This window comes from Hyla sarda, chromosome 2 (assembly GCF_029499605.1).
Source record: "Hyla sarda isolate aHylSar1 chromosome 2, aHylSar1.hap1, whole genome shotgun sequence".
Classification (NCBI taxonomy): Eukaryota; Metazoa; Chordata; class Amphibia; order Anura; family Hylidae; genus Hyla; species Hyla sarda.
In genome coordinates this window covers 160,251,286-160,269,045 of record NC_079190.1, presented here as the reverse complement: position 1 = coordinate 160,269,045, position 17,760 = coordinate 160,251,286, and positions in this window count along the sequence as shown.

Sequence of the window (17,760 nt, the reverse complement as noted above, 5' to 3'; positions counted from 1 at the left end):
GTGATTCTGGGACCAAGTTTTCTCCCCTATTTCATGACATGCCAAACACATGAAATGTAGTCTGTAGCATGTGAAGAGCACAGGACCAGCCCTGTTACTAAACAGGAGGCTTGCAAAATAAGAAATATATTGAGAGCATCTCTTCATGTATTATCCTTGACTGAACAAACAAATGCCCAGGGCCCAACACCCTGTCAATCAGTCTACTAACCTTCTCTAAGCCTTACCTGCACAAGTCTAATGAACGTAAATAGTAATGGGTTGATGCTGCACCTTGTGGGACCATACGCCAAAAAAAAAAGGCCAAATGTGGATTAAAAAGCATGGCTCTGTGGAAGGCCCTGATGTCACAGAGCCGAAACGCGTTGACAATAAAGAAGTTTGTGGTACACTATTCACTGCCGTTAACTCCCTTATTGTTAGGAACCTTTGTTAGGATTTATTGGTTGCCTGTGCCCTGATATGTGGGAGTAATCGATTTTTTAGTATGGTTTTGGCTTCTCTGTAGAGAGGAGGACTGTAAGAAGAATCTGACTACACCCAACAGACATACTTACATCAGGGTGTGTGTGTGCAGATAAAGCCATGGTTATCTTGACCACATTAACACAACACGTTAAGTTTAACCTGAGGGGATACCCTAATGCACCAGAGATAATTGTTATTTTATAATTATTATTTATTTTTATAGCGCCCTTGGTACTAGTAATTGGGAAGTGATGTTAAAATTAGTTTTGAGTAATGTGTTAGAATTATTTATCTCAACTTCCGGGTACCTGTCATATAATGCTTATATATATATATGTTGCTCATTAGGTCATACAAATGCTTTGCATGTCTTTTTTTATGTGTCTAGCTCACACTGCTGCTCACTCATTCTGACATCCACTGCATCCACAAGGGGGGGTGCCCCAGTAAAACACTGAGCTTGTTTTCACTTACCATTCTATCCTCCTGAGTCTGCTGTGCAGTGCTGGGTCTCTATATCCAAGCACTGCAGGCTGCTCTGTAAACCCCTCCTGCACAGAGAATTGCTAGTCCCGTTCTCACTTCCTGAACTTCATCTCAGCCTGTGCTTCAGGTGGGACAAAGATGATGCTGCTACCGGACAGGATTATGCCCTGGATGGTATGGGGACCCCTAGTGGTCTTTTTTTTTTATAAGCCATGATTTCTATAAACAGGAGATACAATTTTTGGTATATGAAGTACTGGGTGGGCCATTTATATGGATACACCTTAATAAAATGGGAATGGTTGGTGATATTAACTTCCTGTTTGTGGCACATTAGTATATGTGAGGGGGGAAACTTTTCAAGATGGGTGGTGACCATGGCGGCCTTTTGAAGTTGGCCATTTTGAATCTGACTTTTTTCAATAGGAAGAGGGTCATGTGACACATCAAACTTATTGGGAATTTCACAAGAAAAACAATGATGTGCTTGATTTTAACGTAACTTTATTCTTTCATGAGTTAATTACAAGTTTCTGACCACTTATAAAATGTGTTCAATGTGCTGCCCATTGTGTTGGATTGTTAATGCAACCCTCTTCTCCCACTCTTTACACACTGATAGCAACACCGCAGGAGAAATGCTAGCACAGGCTTCCAGTATCCGTAGTTTCAGGTGCTGCAGAATGGGCAAAACAAAAATTGGAACAGGACCCTCAGTTTACGCAGAAGATTTTGTTCAGTGATGAGGCAAACTTTTATGTGAATGGTGAAGTTAACATACAAAACCACCGCTATTGGTCTGACACTAACCCACATTGGATAGATCCCCCCAAGACTGTTGGAACACAAAAAGTGATGTTATGGTGTGGTATATGGGGTACACAGATAGTGGGGTCATTCATCATCAATGGAAACCTCAAGGCCACTGGATATGCGAAATTGCTACATGATGATGTGTTTCCCTCTTTATGCACTGAAGCTGACACGTTCCCTGAGTTTTTCCAGCAAGATGGTGCACCACCACATTATGGGTGTCAGGTCCGAGCATTCCTAGGTGAACAGTTTCCTGGAAAGTGGATTGGTCATCGTGGGCCAGTTGAATGGCCCCCAAGGTCTCCCGATCTGACTCCCTTAGACTTTTATCTTTGGGGTCATCTGAAGGTAATTGTCTATGCTGTGAAGATACGACATGTGCAGCACCTGAAACTACGGATACTGGAAGCCTGTGCTAGCATTTCTCCTGCGGTGTTGCTATCAGTGTGTGAAGAGTGGGAGAAGATGGTTGCATTGACAATCCAACACAATGGGCAGCACATTGAACACATTTTATAAGTGGTCAGAAACTTGTAAATAACTCATGAAAGAATAAAGTTACGTTAAAACCAAGCACATCATTGTTTTTCTTGTGAAATTCCCAATAAGTTTGATGTGTCACATGACCCTCTTCCTATTGAAAAAACAAAAGTTGGATTCAAAATGGCCAATTTCAAAATGACCACCATGGTCACCACCCATCTTGAAAAGTTTCCCCCCCTCACATATACTAATGTGCCACAAACAGGAAGTTAATATCACCAACCATTCCCATGTTATTAAGGTGTATCCATATAAATGGCCCACCCTGTATATTAGAAAGGTTAATGTTTTGCAAAGATGTACAACATATAAAAAGTTTTTGATTCTGACAGTGCCCATTTAATAAATCAGAGCTTAAGGCAATGGCTACATATGTAAATCTAAATGCTTGTGTATGCTGTGTTCTTCTAATTACATTATAGTACTGTAGTGGGGTAGTATAATCATTTATGTGATGTAAAATGGCTCAGTGTTGGGGGAATTTTACTTTTTATTTGTTTCTTTAAGGTTACTTTAACTCACACACCTTCTGTATTGTATTTTGGCAGCAGCAGCCAGATGTGCCATTGTAGTAAATAGAAGTTTAAAGGGATTATCTACCATATGGTAGTTTTAGTATGTACCTTCCAGACAGTAATGGGCACGTTTAGGAAGGATATGTGCTTGTCTTGGGGCTAAATGGCTGTGTTGTGAGATTACCATAACACTGTGGCTATTGTTTGGTGAGCTGGGTATTTCCTGTTGAAGTTTGTTCTCTTAAACTACACATCCCATAGTTTGTGTGAGATCACTTTCCTCCCTCCCACACATTAGCCCCCTAACTGAAAAACAAATGAGCTGCATTCCTTGCAAAAGACCATTGTTTTCTAACTAGGGTGCCTCCAGCTGTTCAAAAATTATCTTCTTCCCACACAGCAGCCACTCCACCCATTGAAGCGGGACAGGCTCCCTCTGATCACCTGACTATTGATGTCACGTTTATGATGCACAGTAACCTGGGAAAATCCGAGACCTGAGTAATTTTGCATGCTGTTAAAAATAAATATTGGTGCAAAAATTACAGAATTGTGAGACCACCACCATCACACACATGTCCAGACACTATATTATGAACTACACTAACTTTACAGCCCCTGCAGCATAGTTAAATACAAAAAAAATACTAGAATACCCCTTTAAAAATCACACAATGCAATAAAAAAATAATGGCTCTGAGGGCCCGCTGAGGTTGTTTGACATGGCCTGCTTATGGTATTTTTCTTGTAGATTCGTCATTTGTTTCTGATTAAGTTAAATGGGGGAATGCACGATATGTGGTTTTCTAAGGAAGTGGTTCATTTTCTTTAAAGAAGCCTGTAACTATGATTTTTTTTGCCACATACACAAAAGAAAATCTTGTTTCCATGTATTGCTGCTGTATGAAGGTACCCTTATAATAGGTTTTGTACAGGGAAGTTCCTTTCCCTTATAATATTGTTTTAACTCCAGATACAGCAGGAACAGATTACAGATTTTAGAGATAACTACAGTATATAGATCCAAAATGAAGCAAGGCAATAGACCTTCGTGTAGATTATGCTATGGAGCTTAATGGAACCCATAACATGTAAGAAAAAGTCTAGACTTAAGTTTCTTACTCAAAGTAAATGCGAACTATTTATAAAATAGTCGCACGACCTTGATAAATAAATCGCACATAAGCAAAACCTGGGAAACCCGCTTACAAAAGCAATTTTTAAAGCAGAACCTTATGTTAATAGATGAAGTTCTTTATCTACCCTTTATTACCAGTAGTGGTGCTAGAGAGTGACGGGGAGGGGGGTGGACCGCATCGGGTGACACCCTGACTGGCCTTTTTTGTTTAATTTTGAGCCCGCAGTTTGTGACATTGGTGGGCGGAGTCTTGCGTCGCAGCACCAACAGGCACATAAACAATAGTGAAGCCACAAAAAAAAAAATGGCTTGGTATGTTACCCACCTCAAAATGTGCATGAAGCTGTATTACTATGGAGGTTTCTTTTTTTAAGGAAAAATTTTAGTGCCACATATGGGTTATTTACATAGTCTGTAAAAATTCTTACACAATTATTTTTATTCTATTTTAACACAACATTCATTTTAAAATTTAGTGGGTACGCCAGCATGTACGTGTCCTAAAATTAACAAGGTCTGCAGTGTGTATTTTCAACCTTCAAATTAATAGAGTTATTAGTTATATAATAAATGTTTTCTATAATTAACATTAATGTAGTAGCTTTGTTTCATGATGCAGAACAAGAATAGTTGTTAAAGTGGGTGTAAATGTCCTTTTCTGCAGACGTATGCACTTTCTGTAAGCCAGGTTGGACCTGGAATACATAAGTGACTTTTAAATGGAGATGCAACTTTTTTTCTTCATAAATAGCGCTATTGTATTTGATAAATACATGACCACTGCAAAGTAAAAAAAAAATCCGGCACTGTCTCTTTATACCTAATGCATAATACGTAATGGAGTCAAATTAATCCTGTGAGTGGTGCTAGTGTCCAGCAGCCAAATAAATCCTGCGTGTGCTGCTACACGCTAGGCATTACAGAGAATAATGAAATCACAAAAAGAAGGGAGCAGAGCAACTCACCCAGAAGGTCCAAGATGGTGCGGCTGGTCAGGTCGTCGGTCAGGCGACGTAGGAGCGGGGAAGCGGAAGGTGGAACGGGGGGAATCAGACGTCAGGCCACAGCCGTATCGCACCGTATCGCCACAGGCGTCGCAGGGGCCTGACGAAGCCCCGGTGCGATACGGCTGTGGCCCGACGCCTGATTCCCCCCCCCCGTTCCACCTTCCGCCTCCCCGCTCCTACGTCGCCTGACTGCGACCTGACAAGCCGCACCATCTTGGACCTTCTGGGTGAGTTGCTCCGCTCCCTTCTTTTTGTGATTTCATAAAAAAAGAAAACTACTATGTGAGCAGATTTCAGAAATGTGCTTTGGAATAAGCAAAAATCAAAAAGTCGCAACATGTATAGAAAAGTTGCACAAGTACGTGCAACTTTTTTATGCAAAAAAAAAATCTACAGAGCTTGATTAATCTCCATCCTAATGTTTCTGTGGCCTCCAAACTCTTCCGCAACAGATAATGTTGAGGGACAGTAAGATCTGGCATGCAGAATTACAACTGCCGATCCTTTTGTTCTTAGGCTGTGTCTGGCAGTGGCATACCCTCAATGAGATTTATCAAAACCTGTGTAGAGGAAGAGTGGTGCAGTTACCCATAAACCAATCAGATTACTTCTTTTATTTTTTAGAGGCCCTTTTAAAAAAAGTAAAACTCAATCTGATTGGTTGTTTTGGGCAACTGCTCCACTCTTACTCTACACAGGTTTTGATAAATCTCTCCCCTTTTCTCTGTTCAGAATAAATGAGTGTCCAGCCATCATCTATCATCTGTATATGGCCAGCTTTAGATCAGTATGTTAAGCTGCTAGGACTTGTAGTGCACATATGGTACGTTTACATCTATTTAAAGTACGTTTGTGATCGCACACAGTATTTTATTAAAGAGTACCTCTCATGCTCTTGTTAAATGTTACATTTTATAATCCTCCCAGTTCACTGCCCCATCTTTCTATCTTGACATTGCTCTGTATTATCTGCTCAGGGGCGTTACACAGCAGGCTGTGACATCATCTGAAGCCATACAGGGGAGAACTTCCTCCCTCACTCTGCTACACACAGCCCAGAGAAGTTTAGTGTGTGAGATGAGCTATGATTGGATAAGGCTGCACAAACCCACTTTAGCATTTCCTGATTTTGGACTTCTGCCAGTCCAGCAGGAGTCCAAGTTCAAGAGATGGGGGAAAATGTGCTCTGGACAAATAGGGAGACACCTAGTGGCAGATTTTTTTAAACAGAAATAAAACATAGAAAACTTCATTTTTTTTAAATATGGTAAATAAAAAGTCTTTCTAATGTACTTTAAGGAATGCAATAGCAAAAATTAGTTTTAATGAGATTGTCCATTTATGCCTACACGTTTGCTTTGATATGTAATGAAAAAGAAAGAGAACAGTTTACTTGTGTTTTGACTGGAAACCAACCTTTATCAGCATTTGTTCTTACCCTGACTCAGGTTTTCTGCTTCAATCTATTTCCCTCAGGACAGCTTCATTGACCACATCTGTGTTGCACTTTTTTTCTACTGAATTATTTGGCAGGTAGTAGCAACATTTAGTTGCCTATTAATCACATATGCATTTCACAGATTTTTGTCTTATTTGGTTTAGTTTTTTTCCATATATTTCGCTCAGGCCCCCACTGCAGCCCCCTGCAGCAGCCCGAGCACAGAAGCAGAAGACCTCGGTGGTCTCCTGCTTCTGTACATCCGTCGGCCATATCATTCACCATCCTCCTTCCCTGATCCCCCCATGCCACTTTATTGCCTGAGTCAAATCATCCCCCCCCCACCTTTTTACCCCCTGTGCCACATAATTTCCTCTTGATCCCCCCCCCCTGTGCTATTTCATTCCCCCTTTATTCCCCTGTGCCACTTCATAAAGAGGGGGTGATGGATTTACACAGTGGGTAATAATGGGGGAATGAAATGGCACAGGGGGAATCAAGGGGGAATGATGTGGCACGGCCCAGGGAGTAAGGGGGGATAATTTGGCACAAGGTGGCACAGGCTATAAAGGGTGGATGAAATGATATGGGGGGATAAGGAGTGAATAAACGTCACTGGGAGATTGTACTGTAATATTGCTTTTTTATCATGTTTTATAGGTAATTACACCGTGAAGTGAGTTCAGTACAGTATTCAGACATTTAGACAGGTTTTTGAGCCTTTTTTCTCAATAAGGGACATCTTTCAATAGCAGATACTTTTTTTTATTCCCCATGAAGGTCCGCTATTGGGAGATTCTACTGTATAACCTAACTGATATGAATTTCATTTAAAAAAAAATGTACCACTCTCATTGAAATGTAACTGAAGTGACAAATTTTTTTGAATGAAATTAATTTCAGTGAAGTTATACATTAGAGTAGGGTTTTACACCAGAGTACAAGTACAAACTGGGTTTATATGACACTTTAAGATAATAAGTCATCACCTCCTGGAGGTTTGGTGTGGAGCTGGGGGGAGTCCTGGTAACTGCATGTGTCTGTTGCTACGTTCTTCCTTTCACTACGTTCCTTCATGATTGCACGTATGTAACTTATCTTCCTATATACCTCAGACTTTTTCTATATGTGAAAGTTGAGAGCTGTTGGGCCCTGGAAAAAACATTTATCATTGTGGCATTTTATAGTTCACTATATACTATTTTAAATCACATATATAAGCATATTTTTGTGATTTATCTTGTAGCATACTTTTTAAACAGACATACAGTTAATCATGTGATCAGGACTTTCATCCCGGTATTCTTGATTTTCATTACCGTTTCCATTTTTGAGTGACTCCATATGTATCTTTTAAATGTTTTCTGTATACCAATAAAGATTTATTACTATTTCTACATTTGATCTTGTTTGGAGTCTTTTTCTGTGCTTTTGCACATATTGTAGGTGTCGTACCTGCAATAATAGACAGTTCGCAATGGGTGTCAGAAGTGACACCTGCTGCGATCTGTCTATTAGTGCAGATACTACTACTCCCAGCATGGAGCAGGGTGTGCTCCATGTTGGGAGCACTAGTACCTTCTGTAAGGGACAGATCGCAGCAAGTGTCACTCCTGACACCTGTTGCGATTGTCCTCATGTGAATTTCGGGACTCAGCTGTGCTGCTCATGGCCACAGAGCCCGGAGAACAGCTGATGCTGAGCAGTAGATATACGTCGTATATCTTCTGCCCGGCAAGAACTTACAGTGAGCCTGCAATGTGTATACAGTATACACATTGCTGGCTCACTTAACCCCTTGCTGAGTTGTGCGCTATGCACCAGCCCAGCAAGGAAAGAATTAACTTACACTGCTGGACAGTGTAGGTTAACCCTTTGGGGTATACAGAATATACAGCTACCTATAGATAGCTGTATATAGTGTATACAGAAGACGAAAAAGTCCCCTGACATCATGAGGGGGTGGAGCTACAGACGGGAGCCAGGCTGGTAAGTCTGATGCTCTATTCACATTGTACGTTTTGTAAAATGTGAACAGACCCTTCTGCCAGTGTCCTCCCAGACAGGGAGACTCCAGCTGTTGCTAAACTGCAACTCCCAGCATGGGAGTTGAAGTTTTGCAACAATTGAAGGCTCCCTGTTTGGGTAGACATTGCATTATGTGTGCTTTCCCCAGCGGAAAGTGCCAAAATTGTACTAACTAACTCCCTGGGATGACACTGCCAGAAGGGTCTGTTCACATTATACAAAATAGACAATGTGAACAGAGCCTCACACCCTTACCAGCCTGGCTCCTATCTGTAGCTCCGCCCCCTAATTACATCATTACTAGGGGGCAGAGCTACACAGACTCGGCAGAGACAGGGAGTGAGGGAGGTAAGTGGACCTTGTGTTCTGTATACATTATATACAGCTATAGATACCTGTATATCGCCCAAAAGGGGCTATAGGAGCAGGGAGTCCTGTCAGTATAGTGAAAGGCTTCCCGGCTCCTGTAAAGTATACACGGGTATACTATGCACCCCTGTATACTATACGGCCGGGGGAGGTGAGTAGTGATGCTTTACATAACTCCTCATCTCCTTACACACTGTAGACCGAGCGCTCAGCATCTGACCCAAAGAGTGGTACCCTGAAGGCAGTGAAAAAACTGCCACAGGGTACACAATTGGCTGTTTCACACACCAGGAAAAACTCCAGGAAAAAAAACACCAGAAAAACTGCCAAAAAGCAGCAAAAAGCTGTGGCAGTTTTTCCTGGCGTTTTTGCTGGTGGGGAAAAACCTCAGTGGAATCCTAGCCTATTGGTATGCTGTGACTTTGTTTGTGAACTGGCTATATTCTGTTGGAGTTCCTTCCCTCAAATTACATGTCCCACAATTTTTTGTTTGATAGTGTGAGGTCATTTTTCTCCCACCCACACATAAGCCACCCCTCCCATTGAAACACACTTGTGCTCTATTCAATGCAATAGACCAGTGTTTTTTAACCAGGGTGACTCCAGATGTTGCATACCTATAATTAAATGCAGAATAATCTCCCTCCCACCCAACAGTTGCTCCACCCATTGAAGCAAAGACCAGGCTATTTCTGAACACCTGACCAGTGATGTAATATCTTGGGACTACTGCAACCTGGAAAAACCTGAGAAAACACAAATTTTGCATGGTGTTAAAAATAATTATTGGGGCAAAAATCACAGAAGAATTGCCCTCTCATAGACATGAATGGAGGTGGCGTGGAGTGAGGTCAAGAAGGGAAATGGTGTGACGTCATGACCACGGCCGCCCACATCTGGGGGGGGTGTACCCCTTTAAGGTAGTGTGATGCTCTTTAAAAAGGCATGTCTAGCAGTGAATCATTTACATATTTACATATATGTTATCATTTACATATCAGCCCGAAACATAACAGCATGCTGAGTTTTACATCAATCCAACGTTTTTATCTGAATGCATTTTTTTTTTTTTGTTAAGGAGCGTATTGTCTCATGTAAAACATCAACTGATCACTCAGCAATACAAACTTTCATTTGATAGAACTCATTTATCCTAGTACACACCTCTTATAGGGAGACAGCTAAAAAAAAATCTGTTGCCATTTATATACCCATTTTAATACAAGTTTTTTTTGTTTGTTTTTTTGCTTTTATTAACTACACACAAGGAATTTTACAATAGTTTTACTCACATAATTGAGTTGACAGAAACATATAGATGACACCCTTATACCTACAACTGATACCATTATATACTGTGAAACCTCTTTGAGAAGACCATATAAAATTGCATTAAAGAGTGATTTTTATTGGGGGTGGTCATCTCAAAGAAAATGGCTACTATACATAATGTTGGGTGCACTGAAAATCTATCACATGAAATCTGGCTTGAATAAGGTGGTCCTCTTGAGAAATTTGTTTGTAGTAGATGAGGAATCAAGATGGCTGAGGCCAGTTTAAAACCAATTTTGCAGAGTTGGACTGTAATTTATGGTGTCCTGAAATCGTGCAGCTTTCATTTTCACCACTAGACCTAAAACTATGCTGAGACTTTCTGTGACGATAACTAGGAAGCTGCTGGAAAGTGATCTGTACAGCATTACAGTGAAAGGTGACACCAGTATATACATGAGACAATAAAAGTTTAGCTTCCCCTGTAGAATAACCTCTGCACAGGTCACAAAGTATTCTTACAAATCCACCCGATTAAAAAAATTGTCTGGAGAGGTTTATTGTGTCCATGTCCATGGGACTTACCGTAAAGCTAATCACTAAATGCTGTTAAAACAGGTAGGCAAGATGGCTGCCCCTAAAACAAGGTACTAAAATAAAATGTAAAAAAATGGTATAATATAAAGGGGTACTTCGCCCCTAGACATGTTATCCCATATCCAAAGGATAGGGGATAACATGTCTGATCACGAGAGGTCCGGCCACTGGGATCCCCTGCGATCTCCAGGCCGGTGCTGTGGCGTTTATAAACACAGAAGTCGTACTAGCCGTCACGCCCCCTACCAAAGGCATGAATGGAGGGAGAGTGGTGTGACATCACAAACACGAAAGCCCCAGGCTTCTGTGTTCATGAATGTTGCAGCACTGGGCAGCAGATTGCGGGGGGTCCTTTGGATAGGGGATAACATGTCTTGGGGCATAACATGTCTTTAATAAAAAAAGAAAAATTATCTAGGCAACACATTCATTTTAAAGGGAATCTGTCCTTAGTATCCCCCAGGCTAACCTGGGTGATAGGCTTGTAGTGCAGGTGTCATTAGTAAAAAAATCATACTTGACGATCTTCCTTCTGTGTCTCTGCTCGCCTATAATCCTAGTTATTTGGCATATGCTAATGAAGGAGCTTGGTGCACACAGGGTGTTCCTAAGCTCCAGGTGCACAGTGACATCCATCCAGAATTTTCATAATAACACCTTCTCCTGTGCTGAGCCTCCTCTGCTGCAGAATGGAGCTCTATGTATGGGGAGAGACCAGTAGAGGCCGAGTGGAGCTCCATTCTGCAGCAGAGAATGTGTTACTATGAAGATGTTGGCTAGACATCACAATGCACTCGGGGCTTGGGAATGCCCCACTCACGCCTGTGCACCAAGTTCTTTCATTAGCATATACTAACGAATGGGGATGACCGAAAAATGGAGGCAAGGAACGATGAGTGGCAAGTATCAATTTTATGGGTGTCACCCACACAACAAGCCTGTACCAACAGGTTAGTGTGGGTGATACTGATGACGGGAATGACATTTTAATATACATAATAAAGCAAAAACCACAGTGGGACATTTAATTGCAGAAACGATGAGATGACCAGAATATATATCTTCAACTAATTAGACTCTTTTCACATTGATACCATGTGAAGAAGTATTTAAAGATGTATAGTTTGTACATCTCACTGAAAAAGACGGATGGAAAATTCTACAACAAATTTGGTAAAGAAAACAGAACTGAAAATAATTTTCTTTATTAGCAATTTAAACATTTTACAGAAATTGTCAGGTTTAACTTTTCCATTTATATGGCCACAGTGCCAACAAGAGGAGATTAAGAAACAATTAATGAACAGAACAATTATTTAAGTACCAAATTTTACAGGAATTTACATTGTAATATATTTTGTGTGTGCAGACTGTTGTGGATGAGTTTTATAGAATATTACAATGTGGGAAGGTGAATCTAAAAGGCAATAAAATGAAAACAGTGCTAAAGAAAAGCAAGAGCGTCCTTGTCCTGTTCCTATGTGATGACCTGCATTTGCTGATATACAGTATAAAACAGGTATGCTTATTTAATGTATGTGAAGCATTTACTGTAGATAAAAATGCATACACTCACCACGTCACGTAGCCAGAGCACAATGGTTTTCTACTTCTGTTATGCTACAGCAGACTAATAACAACAACTAATGTACCATACATGGGTTCTTTAATCCTTTTATCGCAACCATTGTCCATGGCATGCTTACAAGCAATATGTGCAAGTAATGGAGCATAAAAATGCCAAAAGAACAAATTCCTAGGAAGACCTATTATTGCAGTGGCTTATTACCACCATCTAGGCTTTTAATGCAGCTCCTGGGAGTATTCTCTATGCAGAAACTATTTGTTGCTGCACATATTCAACTAATAGCTATAGAAAGTATGTATATGACTATACTTAATACATTATATCAACATAATACTGATATTAAGTGTTCTGGCAGGGTGCAAATGAAAAACATTTGACTGAGTGCAGGTTGTGATGACTATAATACACTCATTGACAAAAAAAAAATAAAGCATGCAGATAGAAATTGTGGATTGCTGCAAAACTTGGCATGTAGTTATGTATCAGGCAGATAAATGATTACATGTGTGGTCTGGTTAGACAATGGGTCTTGCCTCAAAAGGGGATGAATGTGCTTCCTCTGTTGTCCTATAAAAAGGCCCTCCGAGACTACTTTTGGGTAGTGTACCATTTGGTAAGATATTGTTGACTACTAAACATGCCTCTACAATGCACACAACATTTTTCCCATTTGAATACCAAACACCAGAGACCAAGGTATGTATCAACACAAACCATTTAATATTTATTGAGAGATCACATAAAACCATGTAAAAAAACATATAGAGAGGTAGAATGTTGTCATTAAGCCCTCCGATAAGGGTGGCAATATTGTTATTTGGCCTACAATGTTCTATGAGAAGGAAGCCATGAGACAACTAAGGGATGCGAAGTGTTATAAAAGATTAATATTCAATCCTTTGAGTAAATTTAAGGAGGAACTGTCTTTGATTTTATTGCAGGCAACCACTAAAGGCCCCATCACACACGTTCATGTTTGATGGTTGAGAATCCGACTGTCGCCACATTTTATCTCCTCCCTAAGGTACACAAGCAGGCCACCACACAACCAGGTAGGTCCATAGTCTCCGGACAAAACAATCTCTGTAAACCAATATGCAAGTTCATAGACCATAACCTACAAACAATAGTTAAGACCATTCCGTCTTTCTTAAAGGAGACCACTGATGTACTACGAAGGATGGAATCCCTTCAACTGGAACCTGACATGATGATAATCAAGTGTGATGTTGAATCAATCACTGTATACATCAATACGTCACAAGGATGGACTGCAAGCGGTGCAGACATTTCTATTGATGTCTCAGATTGACGATGACAAAGGTGAGTTCTTTGCCCTTACACATAATTTCTGTCTTTTTAAAGAGAAATACTACCTGCAATTACAAGGTATGGCTATGGGCGCAGCATGCGTGCCCATTTACGCTAACCTCTTTCTAGGGGCATGGGAACGACAAATTTTCCTGACTGACCCCCCATCCGCTTGTTGACATGGTCCAAATGTGGGCACGCTTCATTGATAACATCTTATTTATCTGGAAAGGAACGACAGTAGAACTACAAGAATTCATGGATGGACTTAACCACAACAATTTGCACATCAAACTCACATATAAGGTGGGTCGAGCAAATATGGATTTACTAGACGTATCCTTCTCTATGAAGGTTTTGTACAGTCTGATTCATACAGAAAGCCTACATCCACGAATTCATTATTACTTGCACAATCCTCTCACCCACAAAGTCTCATTAGAGGTATCCCTATGGGACAATTTCTGAGACTGAAACGCATTTGTTCCACAGATCAGACATTTGAGACTCGAGCTGTTGAATTATGGGACCGATTCCGTGAACGTGGATATAAAGAACAATGGATCCAAAGGGCATACCTTCGTAACAACAAAACGAGAAGCCTTACTACAACCAGGGAACAAAAACAGGAGGGACAATCAGGTGAGACTAATTACATCTTTTCATAGTCAGGCATCCCAAGTTCGAAATCCTCTCTAAATATTGGAAGGTATTACGGTTGGATCATACCCTTAGGCTTACCTGACACCATCCATAACATTTTGGCGGGCTCCGAATAGACTGGTACGCAGCCACTATAAAGGACCACAGCAAGTGGGAAACTTTGGTGCCAAAAAACCCAGGTGGGAATGCAAATCCTGCAATAAATGTGTCGCCTGCCCTAATATGTGTACGGACGACAAATTTTAGAATTATGATGGAACAAGTACGTTTCAAATTAACCATACAATATCTTGTAACACTGCAGGAGTCATCTACCATGCCACGTGCCCATGTGGCTTGATAAATGTGGGTCTAATTACAATGGAACTTAAGAGGATTAGAGAACATGTTCTGGGAATCCTGGCAGCAAAAGATGAGAATGACTTGAACACACTTACTACAATACCCCTTTTTTTTAAGATGTACCACAACTCTGACTTAACTGGCCTGATGGTGAGAGGAATAGACCAGATATTCATTGGCATTAGGGGGGGGGGGGGGGTGATTGGAAAACATGGTTGGCCCAAATGGAACCACGGTGGATCTATAGGCTAAAAACTTTGCACCCTTTTGGATTAAATGAACATGACAGTTTTATACCGTTTTTGTAGTTTTGTCACATTTAGTTATTGAGTATAGTAGTTTGTTTTTTGGTCTGGTATTTCATGGTACCTATGGTCGGGTCCAGGTGTATGTTTTACCTTGGTTTTTTAATCGTGGTCCTTTCTCTTGTCTAATTGCTGTTGTCATTTGTCTCTCTATTATGCTTTATTTATAGGAGGCCCTTAACATCTGAAGACTTCAATATCCGGATTTCCTATAGATTTAACTTTTTACCAGTGTACTATGTACATATTTTTTCTTTCTTATCCCTTTAATGGTCATGCACTTTGCCTGTGATTTTATCTCATGCTATTCATATTTTATTATGATGAATGTTTTTGAAAACTATATTTATAATATATTTTTACAAGTTGTTTTCACTTAGCATCATGACCTTATTTTTAGCACTTATGCACCTTGTAACATGCACCTGTATTTGTCACTGACCATGGTTTGTGACCTTGGTCATATAGTGACCACCTTAATCTAGCACATGTTTTCATAACATACATTTATACGTGTTTTACAGTTTTTAGCTGAGTATGACTCATTTATTTATTTTTTCATCACTTATATACAGTTATATTATGTATATCTTATACCGGTCATACCTTTCATTTCACTCATACACTTATGTTTCATTGATTATTTAACTTTACACTATCGATATATTTCACTATAATTTGGTGGTGGTTATTACGGAATTGTCTTGGGCACTATTGTCTCACTGTAGCTATGTGTTTCTATATTCTCATCATTCACTCACCTGCACAATGGTCTTTCTTTTCTACTCCTTCCTATATATATGTTATATGCACATGCGCAAGCCCCGTTTGTATCTTAGTTACTGTTGCCCTGTTTGTCATGAACCGCAGCGAGCGAACTCTCCTGCGACTAGACATCAGATGACGTCCGCGCATGTGACCGGTCACATGACCAGGGTTAAGCCGCTGAACCTGGCACAGATACAGTTCCGGTTCTTCGGACATTCGCACCCTCTGCCACATACTGTTGGCGTGGTATATATGCGGACATATGACGCCCACCATTGACAGATCATAATTCAAGTATCTAATTAGAGACTAATAGGGATAAGGTTGTAGAATAATAAAGTGATGTGATTGGTCACCCCACCATATATGAATCTATTCAAGGACACACAAGACACGCCTCCTGAAGAAGCAGTGTGCGAAAACGCGTGTTCGGGAAGGAGGTGAGAGGAGCCCAGGCAGGGTGCATGACTATCTTGTTTAGTAATGTTGCTTATGTTACTTCAGCCTTAACTGTTATATGGATTTACTATCTTTCCAGTCACTATGCTATATGCAACACCTCATTAGGTTAAATTTTGTCTATTACTGTTAGTGACTGTGACCCAGTAATGTATATATCCTTTGCCATTTTTTTTACCACTCTTTCTACCATTGTATTGATTATATCAACTCCTTTCACTCTCCATTTTTTTCCCCTGTGCTACCATTCTACCTCTCTATATATGTTTTTTACATGGTTTTGTGTGATTTCTCAATAAATAGTAAATGATTTGTGTTAATACATACCTTGGTCTCTGGTGTTTGGTATTGGTATGTGTAATTGACCAATGGTATGGTCGCTCTCGGACGGCCAATGTAATTAGGTAACCATTTCTCTCATTTGATAGTCCAATGATGTGCCTCCTCTCAAAGCCTAAGAGAAGCAGCATGAAGGTTCTGATACATTGCTTGCCATCTACACTGTTCTGGCCAAGCTGTTAAAGGGGTACTCCGGCGCTAAGACATCTTATAATATGCCTGATCGCGGGGGTCCCGCCGCTGGGGACCCCTGTGATCTTGCATGCAGCACCCCGTTAGAATCAGTCCCCGGAGCACGTCCGCTCCGAGTCTAATTACTGGCGATCACGGGGGTGGGAGCATTGTGACGCCACGGCCCCACCCCCATGTGATGACACGCTCCGCCCCCTCAATTTAAGCCTATGTGAGGGGGCGTGACAGCTGTAACATCTGTATACCTCCATGCCTAACACCATGTCATCTTGCATTCAGGCCAATGACAACCCAACAGGGTACTAGAGTCTCATTTTAATTGTATAGTATCCTGTGTAATATTGTAATCAATCACATTTGTCATCATTACATTCTCACATATAAAGTTTAATGCAATTCCAACAACTAGCACATGATGCATAATTTTTTCTGTTGCTAAGTGTATGTTGTTACATCCAAACCTTCTTGGTTGAATCGATGGACATTTGTCTATTTTATAACAGCACTATGTTATTATGCAATCTATCCAGGCATCTAGCACAGCAGACCACGGGATTGTGGCTCCAGAGGCTATGCTTTAATAATACTCAAACAGCATGGATATAGATCTAACCAAGAACACAGGCTCAGTAAAGACCTTTTGAGGACTAAATTCGTACAAAATATTTACTATAAGAGGGAGCACATCCTGAACTCAGCTTGGTTAATCTTATATATACAATAGCAGAGAATCCTTAAAAATGTCCTGTACTATTTTGCATATTATTTCAGACAACAATTGCTGGGTCACTATTAGAGCAGCACCCAGGCTATTGGGGGAGATTTATCAAAACCTGTCCAGAGGAAAAGTTGCTGAGTTGCCCATAGCAACCAATCAGATCGCTTCTTTCATTTTTGAAATGGCCTCTTAAACAGGAAAGAAGGAATATGATTGGTTGCTATGGGCAACTCAGCAACTTTTCCTCAGGTTTTGATAAATCTCCCCCATTGTGTTTAAACTTGCTGTCCAATGTGTGAACACAGTAGTGTATATAAGCAACAAATACATAGTACAGGTTTCATGTGCCCCAAACTAAAGGTGGTAAACAACACTACTGCATGATGGTGCATATAATTGTG